Here is a 9,213-nt window from a genome sequence, read left to right as displayed (position 1 = left end):
GTGAAGATATTTCACCAGAATAATCAAGCACTTGGAGAAATAATTCCTTAATGCGCCATTTCATGCATTAATTGCATTCACTGAATATGTGCAGGTTAGGTGCTGCGCTATGCAAGGTACTGGAAAAAGAGTGGAGAGGGGTAGGGATGATGTAAGTCCAGAGTCCAAAGGCCGGAAAACCAGGGGCTCCAATGTCAAAGGGCAGAAGATGAATGTCCCAGCTCAAGAAAAAAGAAAAGGTGGGAGGGAAGTGGGGATACTTAACGGGTTTTTTTAAAAAAAGAAAGAAGGACTAAGACCTAGTATTTGATAGCACTACAGGTGTATATATCCAATAATAATTTAGTTGTACATTTCAAAATAACAAAGTATAATTGGATTGTAACACAGAAGATAAATGCTTGAGGGGATAGATACCCCATTTTCCGTGATGTGATTATTACACTGTGCATGCCTGTATCAAACTATTTCCTGTACCCCATAAATATACTCACCTACTATGTACCCACAAAAGTTAAAGATTAAAAAAATAGAAAAGAGGATTCACCCTTCCTTTTCCTTTTTGTCCTTTCAGGCCCTCAGTGGATTAGGTGGTGGCCACCCACATTGGTGGGGGCTTCTTTATTCAGTTTGCTAATTAAAATGCTAATCTTTTCCCAGAAACACACTAACAAACCCAGAAACAATGTTTCACCAGTTTTCTGGGCATCCTTTAGCCCAGTCAAGTTGACAGATAAAATTAACCATCACCCTAACCATGCCATACACAGACTTCCAGGTTACAGAATCTGTGAGATAATAGGTTTGTGATACTTTAATCCACTAAAGCTGGTGATAATTTGTTATCCAGCAATACTAAACTAAGGACTCAGTGAAGACTGAAAAATAATTGATGGCTTGACATTACTCTTCACCTACTTAAGACACGGCCCCCTACACTGTGTTCCCGAGAGAGTATTCTTTGAGCATCACCTTTGTAGGGATAGGCAATTGCTTTGTTTCTGCCTCAGATATGTTCCTGACTTTAATTGTTCCTGATATTAGAGTCATAAAAAGGTACAATATTTTTTTCAATACCTCTCCTTTCCTTTCTTCCTCACAAATCAGAGAGGCAGTTCAGTTTCTCAAGGATTTTCTTGAAACCAACATATATAGACATATATATACATACATATACCTATACACATATATACATATATACACATATACACATATACATACATATATACACATATATACATATATACACATATATACATATATACACATATATACATATATACATATATATACATATATACACATATATACATATATACATATATACACATATATATACATATATACACATATATAAAAATATATATACATATATATATATATGTGGTAGAGATGAGTGAGTACGGAGGATCAGAACATAATGTTGTACTCTTGAGTATATTCATTCGACTAGACCTGAAAATTCTCCCAAAAGGGACAGGGGAAGCAAGTGCGGTGATAACTGTGTGAATTCGGCTGATTCTAGTGAATTCCCTAATGAAGACGTCACACATGGGAAATATGTATGCTATTTATTGTCATTCATACTTGAAGGCACGGTGGGGAGGGAACAAAATACTAAATCAGGCAAAAAAACTTACAAGAGACATTACTTCTATGAGAGTCTAGCGTTCGTAGGAACACTCTCTGGTTCACAAGGATTGACCGAACACCTCGATATGTGGCTCTCCATCTGAGGCTTGCTCCAAATGGCCCTCCACTATTCCAGGCACATGGGTGTCTCCCCTAACTCTCCCTGTTCTCCTGAGCCCATGCTACCTATCACCTATCAGTGCAGGTCTTTTCTGAAGAGCTCGGGTGCATTAACTCCATCCAACCTCTTTTTCCAAGAAAGAAGCAACCCGTTCCAAGACACCCAGTGGGACATTCCCCTTCCACCTACTTCTCCAAACTTCCCAGGTGATCATCACAGGTTAGGGAGACAAGCTCCCAGATTTCAGTTACAAGACATAGGACGCTGGCATGAACAAACACACACAAACCCACGGGCGCGCGCGCGCCCGCACAGACACACACACACACACACACACACACAACTCGAAGAGGTAGCCACAAGGGTCATTAAACATATGACGACTGCTTTCCAAAAACGTGGATGCAGTTCATCCTTGCCAAACCCGACGGTGCAAACACGGAATGGTGGAGAGATTCCAGAGGCTCACCAAACCCTCTCAGGAATATTTTCCTGACCCTGGGGGCAGAGGTTGGAAACATTGAGGACATTTCTCGGGACACACGGAGAAGCTGACCGACCAGGCATTTTCCTTTCCACTGCAAATGACCTATGGCGGGGGCATTTCACTTTCCCCTGGAAATCACCTATGGCGAGGTACCTCCCCAAGCCCCCACCCCCACTTCCGCGAATCGGCATGGCTCGGCCTCTCTCCGGGTGTCACTCCAGGTAGGCTTCTCCACGCTCTCGGCTCAAAGAAGGACAATCACAGGTCCAAGCCCAAAGCCCACACCTCTTCCTTTTGTTATACCCACAGAAGTTAGAGAAAACGCCACACTTTGAGACAAATTAAGAGTCCTTTATTTAAGCCGGCGGCCAAAGAGATGGCTAACGCTCAAAATTCTCTCGGCCCCGAGGAAGGGGCTTGATTAACTTCTATACCTTGGTTTAGGAAGGGGAGGGGAACTCAAATGCGGTAATTCTACAGGAGTAAAAACATGCAGGAATCAAAAGAAGCAAATGGTTACAGAGAGATAAACAATTTTAAAAGGCAAATGGTTACAAAAAGCAACGGTACCAGGTGCAGGGCTCTAAACCCTTCATGACACTTAGATATAGGTGCTGTGCTGGACACGAACTCAAGGCTTTATGTTGTTATTATCTCTTGGAGAAAAATCCTGGGAACTTCATGCACTGTTTGTGCCAGTACCTTATCAGTTGATTGGGCTCCCTTGAAATGCTGAGTATCTGCTTACACAGGTCAACTCCTTGCGGAAGGGGGTTGGGTAAGGAGCCCTTCGTGTCTCGTAAATTAAGGGGTCGATTGGAGTTTGTCCAGCATTCCCAGCTACAGAGAGCCTTATTTACATGAGAAGCAAGGCTAGGTGATTAAAGAGACAAACAGGGAAGATTCAAAGTAGCGACTTAGAGTAAAAACAAGGTTAGGCATTTCACTTTCCCAGAAAACGCGCAAACATTCGATGGGAGAGAGGTCCCGAGTCGTCAAAGTCCCAGATGTGGTGAGCCCCCGGAGGGAAAAACCGTGTCTTCCTTAGGATGCCCGGAACAAGAGCTAGGCTTCCGGAGCTAGGCAGCCATCTCTCTCCGTGAGCCGGCGGGAGGGAGACTGCCGGGAGGCGAAGTGGGGCGGGGCCATCCTTCTTTCTGCTCTGCTGCTGCCGGGGAGCTCCTGGCGTCCAAGCGGCAGGAGGCCGCCGTCCTGCAGGGCGCCGTAGAGTTTGCGGTGCAGAGTCGGGATCGCCTCTGGGGCAGAGGGTTCGAGCTTTTCCAAGGCGAGGGTGCTGGCTCCCGTGCGCACCTAAGGCCTCCCAGGAGCGGGCGCAAAGGGCGGCGGGCCCGCGGGCCAGGGCCCCGCAGCCAGCAGGTTGTCGAGCGTGGCCAGCGCCCAGTGCAGGGCGGCCCCGGCGTGCGCCAGCTGCCAGGTGAGCCAGGCGCGCTGCGAGGCGCTGGGCTGCGTGCCGCCGGCGGGCCCCGGGAGGAAGGCGCCCCCCGGGGCCCGAAGCTCGCCCAGGGCCACCTCCAGCCCGCCCAGGTGGTTGACGGCTCGCGAGAGCGGGCACGGGAGGGAGACCCAGGCTTCTGGGGAGTGGCGTCGGCGGCGCTTTGGGGAGGTGGGTCGCTCCTCCCGGACGTCAGCGCGGCGTTGCGGGCCGCTCGTCCTCCCTGGCGATCTAGGCCGGTGCTTTGGCTCCTCCGGGCGCCTCGGGCTGGGAACAGAACCTGCGCGGGAGACAGAGCGGGAGGTGTCCGAGGGACTGCGCGCAGCGCTAGGGGACCCATTTCCAAGGTCCCAAAGCCCCTCCCGACCCCGCCTCCCCCTGCCCTCCATCCCCCACCCCTCCGCGGCTCGCCTCCGCGCCCCATCCTCTTGGCCCCTCCCTGCATCCTGGGGACTCCGGTGCCCCGTCCGGGGTGCCCTCCTCTCCGCCCGTTCAAACTTGAAGCACATCTCATCTGGGGCCACCGGGGGCCCGGGTTCCTGGCGCACTGAGGGCTTCCTCGGCCCCCTCGGGGCCCCCCACTCCCCGCTCCCCTTCCCGGGGCCCTGCGCCCTCCTCCCCACCCCTCCAAGCTCCCAGCCCCTAAACCTGCCTCCTCTGCGCTCGTGGGGGCGTCGTGCTCTGCTGGACTCGGGCTTGTCGTGGCCTCTCTCTCCGGCTGGGGCTGGTGGTGGCTTGACCTTCCGCCCTCGGTTTCCGGTTTCTCTGCCGGGACTGCGAGGGGAGCCGTCGGGGCTTCTCCACCGTTTGTGCCTGGACGCAGAGGCCTCCCGGCTGTGCCCGCTGAAAGCTGCGGGGGAAGAGGAGGTCGACAGTGAGTGGGCCATGACCCGTCCGCAGACGGCTGCGGGAGGGTTGCAAGGGCCAAGCTCCCAGAGTGACCTCAAGGCAGGAATGGCTCTGCTCCCAGGTGCCCCCCCACCCCCTCCTCTTTCTCCAGCTGCCCAAGACCTCCAGGCCCCACTCCCCGGGTCCCTTCCTGTCTCCTGACTCTGGCTGTTCCCCAGCTGCCTGGCACCCTCCAGCAAACCCTCCTCCGCGGGCGCACCCAGAGGATGGCCCAGCTGGCGGAGCCACCCAGCACACAAAAAGTCTGCCTTTCTTTGACCTCAGCTTTCCCCACCACCTGCGGGATCGGGGCCCGTGGGGCGGGGGCCGCTGCCTTTGTCACCCCAGCTCTAACTCTCCTGCCTCCCTGGCCCCTGCCACCCCCTGCACACACCAATCCGCACAGACGAGACACTCGACCCTCACTCACCTCGTCCTCTCTCAGAGCCCTCCCGGTTCTTGCGGGTCTCCATCTTCCCCTGCTTTGCACAGGGAGGTCTGTCTTCTCCCGTCTCCTCAAAGGACAGCTTCCCCATCCAGGAAAGAGGTCTGTGTTCCCGGCGAGGAGGCTCTACCCTCTGGCAGCCTGGGCAGCGCAAGCGGGGAAGTGGCCGGTTGGGCGCAGCCGGCGGGCTTTTATAGGGAGCCAGGACCCCCCGCTGGGTGTTCCCAGGAGGATTGGCTGCGGACACGCCCACAGTGGCAGGCTACCTTGATTAGGTTAGGCGGGTTGGAGGGGTTCTGCTTTCTCCCTGGGTCCCTGCCGCTCTCTCCCCGGCAAGTGATGAGCAGTTTTGCGGAGTGGCACAACAGAGACAAAGGTAGCTGTGGGCTTCACGGTAATTTCAAAGAAAGTGCCCTACTTCGTTGCCCATTTCGAAGTCCTCTCTACCTCTGCGTTGGACGATTTCTCCACTTCCTGGTGCGCACCTGCGTGTGTGCGTGCCTGTGCGTGCCTGTGTGTGTGTGTGTGTGTGTGCGCGCGCGCGCGCCTGGGTGTGTGCACACTATGCCGAGAGTCGGGCAAATTTCGAGTGAAGGGAGACCGAGTCCCGCAGGTTCTGTTGCTCCTGCAGTCTGCGGAGGAAAAACTCCTTTCTGCCACGGCGGCAGGAATCCATCTACCGACGTTAGGAAAGGACAGGGTGTGCTTTCGTCCCAACTTAGTTTTCTATGGAGAAACAGGCAGCAGAGGAGAGTGGGCCAGAGGGCCACACTTTGCCCACGACCAGCCAGGTTTGAGTTCGTTCCTCCTAGGCCTCACGGTCTGATTTTCTCCTCCCCTTTCTGTACCCGACGGGTGTTGCTCTGAGATCAGGACCATCCCGGCGGGCTGCGGATGGGATCATCGTGTGTGTGTGGCCACAGCCCTCCGCCTCGCTCGCTCGGTGAGCACGTGAATCAAGGAAGGGGCACGACTCTAGGCAGGACCCGGCGGGGTGTGGGGAGGAGAAACTCGGTAAGAGAAGAGAGGGAGAGTGAGACGTGCGAGGCGCAGGCTGTCCCAGGCGAGTCTTAGCAACGGCGTGCGCGGAGACGTCCGCCAGAAAGGAAGCGGGCGAAAGGAAATGGAATGTCCGCAGGGCCGGTGCCGTGGGATCCGGTCACGCCCTGACGGCTTTCAGGGACATCTCAGGCTCGCTGTCTCCACCTTGGACCTGGCGCAGAGAGGAGTGAGGCCTGAGGACAGGGCTGCGTGGCCAGCTGGGTGTGGGAGGTGCCAACACAGTAAGGGCTGGTCAAGGGGTGGTCGAGAGCGATACGGGGGGTTGCTCAAGAAATCACCGCTGGAACTGGGATTCCAGTCCAGCGGGATACGTCCAGTCATCCCACTTCTGGACGTATCGCCTAAGGACACGAAATCGGGATGTGGTGCAAATATGTGTCCTGCTGCGTTGGTTGTTGGCACGCTGCCTGTAACCAAGACGTGCAATCGACCTAAGTGCCCATCAGCAGATGACTAGAGAAGGACAAAGGAACGGGGTTCCCAGAAGAAACACATCAGGGAAAGGAAAGGAAAGCCTGTCATCTGGGACGTCATGCATGGACCCAAAAGTCATGGTGCCCAGTGAAATCAGCCAGGCCCATCCGACCCGTATTGCGTGATCTCCTTGGGATGTGGGATGGAAAGCGGCGAGGATCGCGAAAGTAGAGAGGAGAAAGGTGGTTGGCCGGGCCTGGGGCCGGGGTAGGGGCAGGGAAAAGATGCCAGTGCGAGATGTGGGTCAAAGGGCACAAAGTTTCCCAGAGACAGGTGGAGTGCTTCCTGGATATCCATGGCAGGGCAACGTGAGTACGGTGGAGCAGAATGTAAGGTTCTCCTGAATATACCCACGGGAGCAGAGCTGAAAATTCTCCCGAAAGGGACAGGGGACGCATGTGGGGCGATAGGTGTGTGAGTTCGGCCGATTCTAGTGAATTCCCTAATGAAGACGTCACGCACGGTACGTGTGTATCATGTTTACTGTCATTCATACTTGGAGGCACCGGCGGGCGAAGGAAATAATTAAATCGCAAGACAAAACTTCAAAGAGAGATCACCTCTAAGAGAGTCTAACGTGCGTAGGAACGCTCTCGGGTTCACGAGGATTGACCGAACACCAGGATACGTCGCTCTCCATCTGGGGCTTGCTCCAAATGGCCCTCCACTATTCCAGGCACGTGGGTGTCTCCCCTAACTCTCCCTGCTCTCCTGAGCCCATGCTGCCTATCACCCATCGGTGCAGGTCCTTTCTGAAGAGCTCGGGTGCATTCTCTCCGTCCCACTTCTTTTCCCAAGAAAGAAGCCACCGTTCCAAGACACCCAGTGGGACATTCCCCTTCCACCTCCTTCTCCAAAGTTGCCCAGGTGTTCATCACAGGTTAGGGAGAGAAGCCCCCAGGTTTCAGTTACAAGGCATAGGACGCTGTCGTGAACACACACACACACGCACACACACACACACACACACGACTCGAAGAGGTAGCCACAAGGGTCATTAAACACTTGACGACTGTTTTCCAAAAACGTGGATGCAGTTCACCCACGCCAAAGCCGAGGGTGCAAACACGGAATGGTGGAGAGATTCCAGAGGCTCACCAAACCCTCTCAGGAATATTTTCCTGACCCTGGGGGCAGAGGTTGGAAACATTGAGGACATTTCTCGGGACACACGGAGAAGCTGACCGACCAGGCATTTTCCTTTCCACTGCAAATGACCTATGGCGGGGGCATTTCACTTTCCCCTGGAAATCACCTATGGCGAGGTACCTCCCCAAGCCCCCACCCCCACTTCCGCGAATCGGCATGGCTCGGCCTCTCTCCGGGTGTCACTCCAGGTAGGCTTCTCCACGCTCTCGGCTCAAAGAAGGACAATCACAGGTCCAAGCCCAAAGCCCACACCTCTTCCTTTTGTTATACCCACAGAAGTTAGAGAAAACGCCACACTTTGAGACAAATTAAGAGTCCTTTATTTAAGCCGGCGGCCAAAGAGATGGCTAACGCTCAAAATTCTCTCGGCCCCGAGGAAGGGGCTTGATTAACTTCTATACCTTGGTTTAGGAAGGGGAGGGGAACTCAAATGCGGTAATTCTACAGGAGTAAAAACATGCAGGAATCAAAAGAAGCAAATGGTTACAGAGAGATAAACAATTTTAAAAGGCAAATGGTTACAAAAAGCAACGGTACCAGGTGCAGGGCTCTAAACCCTTCATGACACTTAGATATAGGTGCTGTGCTGGACACGAACTCAAGGCTTTATGTTGTTATTATCTCTTGGAGAAAAATCCTGGGAACTTCATGCACTGTTTGTGCCAGTACCTTATCAGTTGATTGGGCTCCCTTGAAATGCTGAGTATCTGCTTACACAGGTCAACTCCTTGCGGAAGGGGGTTGGGTAAGGAGCCCTTCGTGTCTCGTAAATTAAGGGGTCGATTGGAGTTTGTCCAGCATTCCCAGCTACAGAGAGCCTTATTTACATGAGAAGCAAGGCTAGGTGATTAAAGAGACAAACAGGGAAGATTCAAAGTAGCGACTTAGAGTAAAAACAAGGTTAGGCATTTCACTTTCCCAGAAAACGCGCAAACATTCGATGGGAGAGAGGTCCCGAGTCGTCAAAGTCCCAGATGTGGTGAGCCCCCGGAGGGAAAAACCGTGTCTTCCTTAGGATGCCCGGAACAAGAGCTAGGCTTCCGGAGCTAGGCAGCCATCTCTCTCCGTGAGCCGGCGGGAGGGAGACTGCCGGGAGGCGAAGTGGGGCGGGGCCATCCTTCTTTCTGCTCTGCTGCTGCCGGGGAGCTCCTGGCGTCCAAGCGGCAGGAGGCCGCCGTCCTGCAGGGCGCCGTAGAGTTTGCGGTGCAGAGTCGGGATCGCCTCTGGGGCAGAGGGTTCGAGCTTTTCCAAGGCGAGGGTGCTGGCTCCCGTGCGCACCTAAGGCCTCCCAGGAGCGGGCGCAAAGGGCGGCGGGCCCGCGGGCCAGGGCCCCGCAGCCAGCAGGTTGTCGAGCGTGGCCAGCGCCCAGTGCAGGGCGGCCCCGGCGTGCGCCAGCTGCCAGGTGAGCCAGGCGCGCTGCGAGGCGCTGGGCTGCGTGCCGCCGGCGGGCCCCGGGAGGAAGGCGCCCCCCGGGGCCCGAAGCTCGCCCAGGGCCACCTCCA

This window comes from Pan troglodytes, chromosome 11 (assembly GCF_028858775.2).
Source record: "Pan troglodytes isolate AG18354 chromosome 11, NHGRI_mPanTro3-v2.0_pri, whole genome shotgun sequence".
NCBI classification, from domain to species: Eukaryota; Metazoa; Chordata; class Mammalia; order Primates; family Hominidae; genus Pan; species Pan troglodytes.
This window is presented reverse-complemented; position numbering follows the sequence as displayed.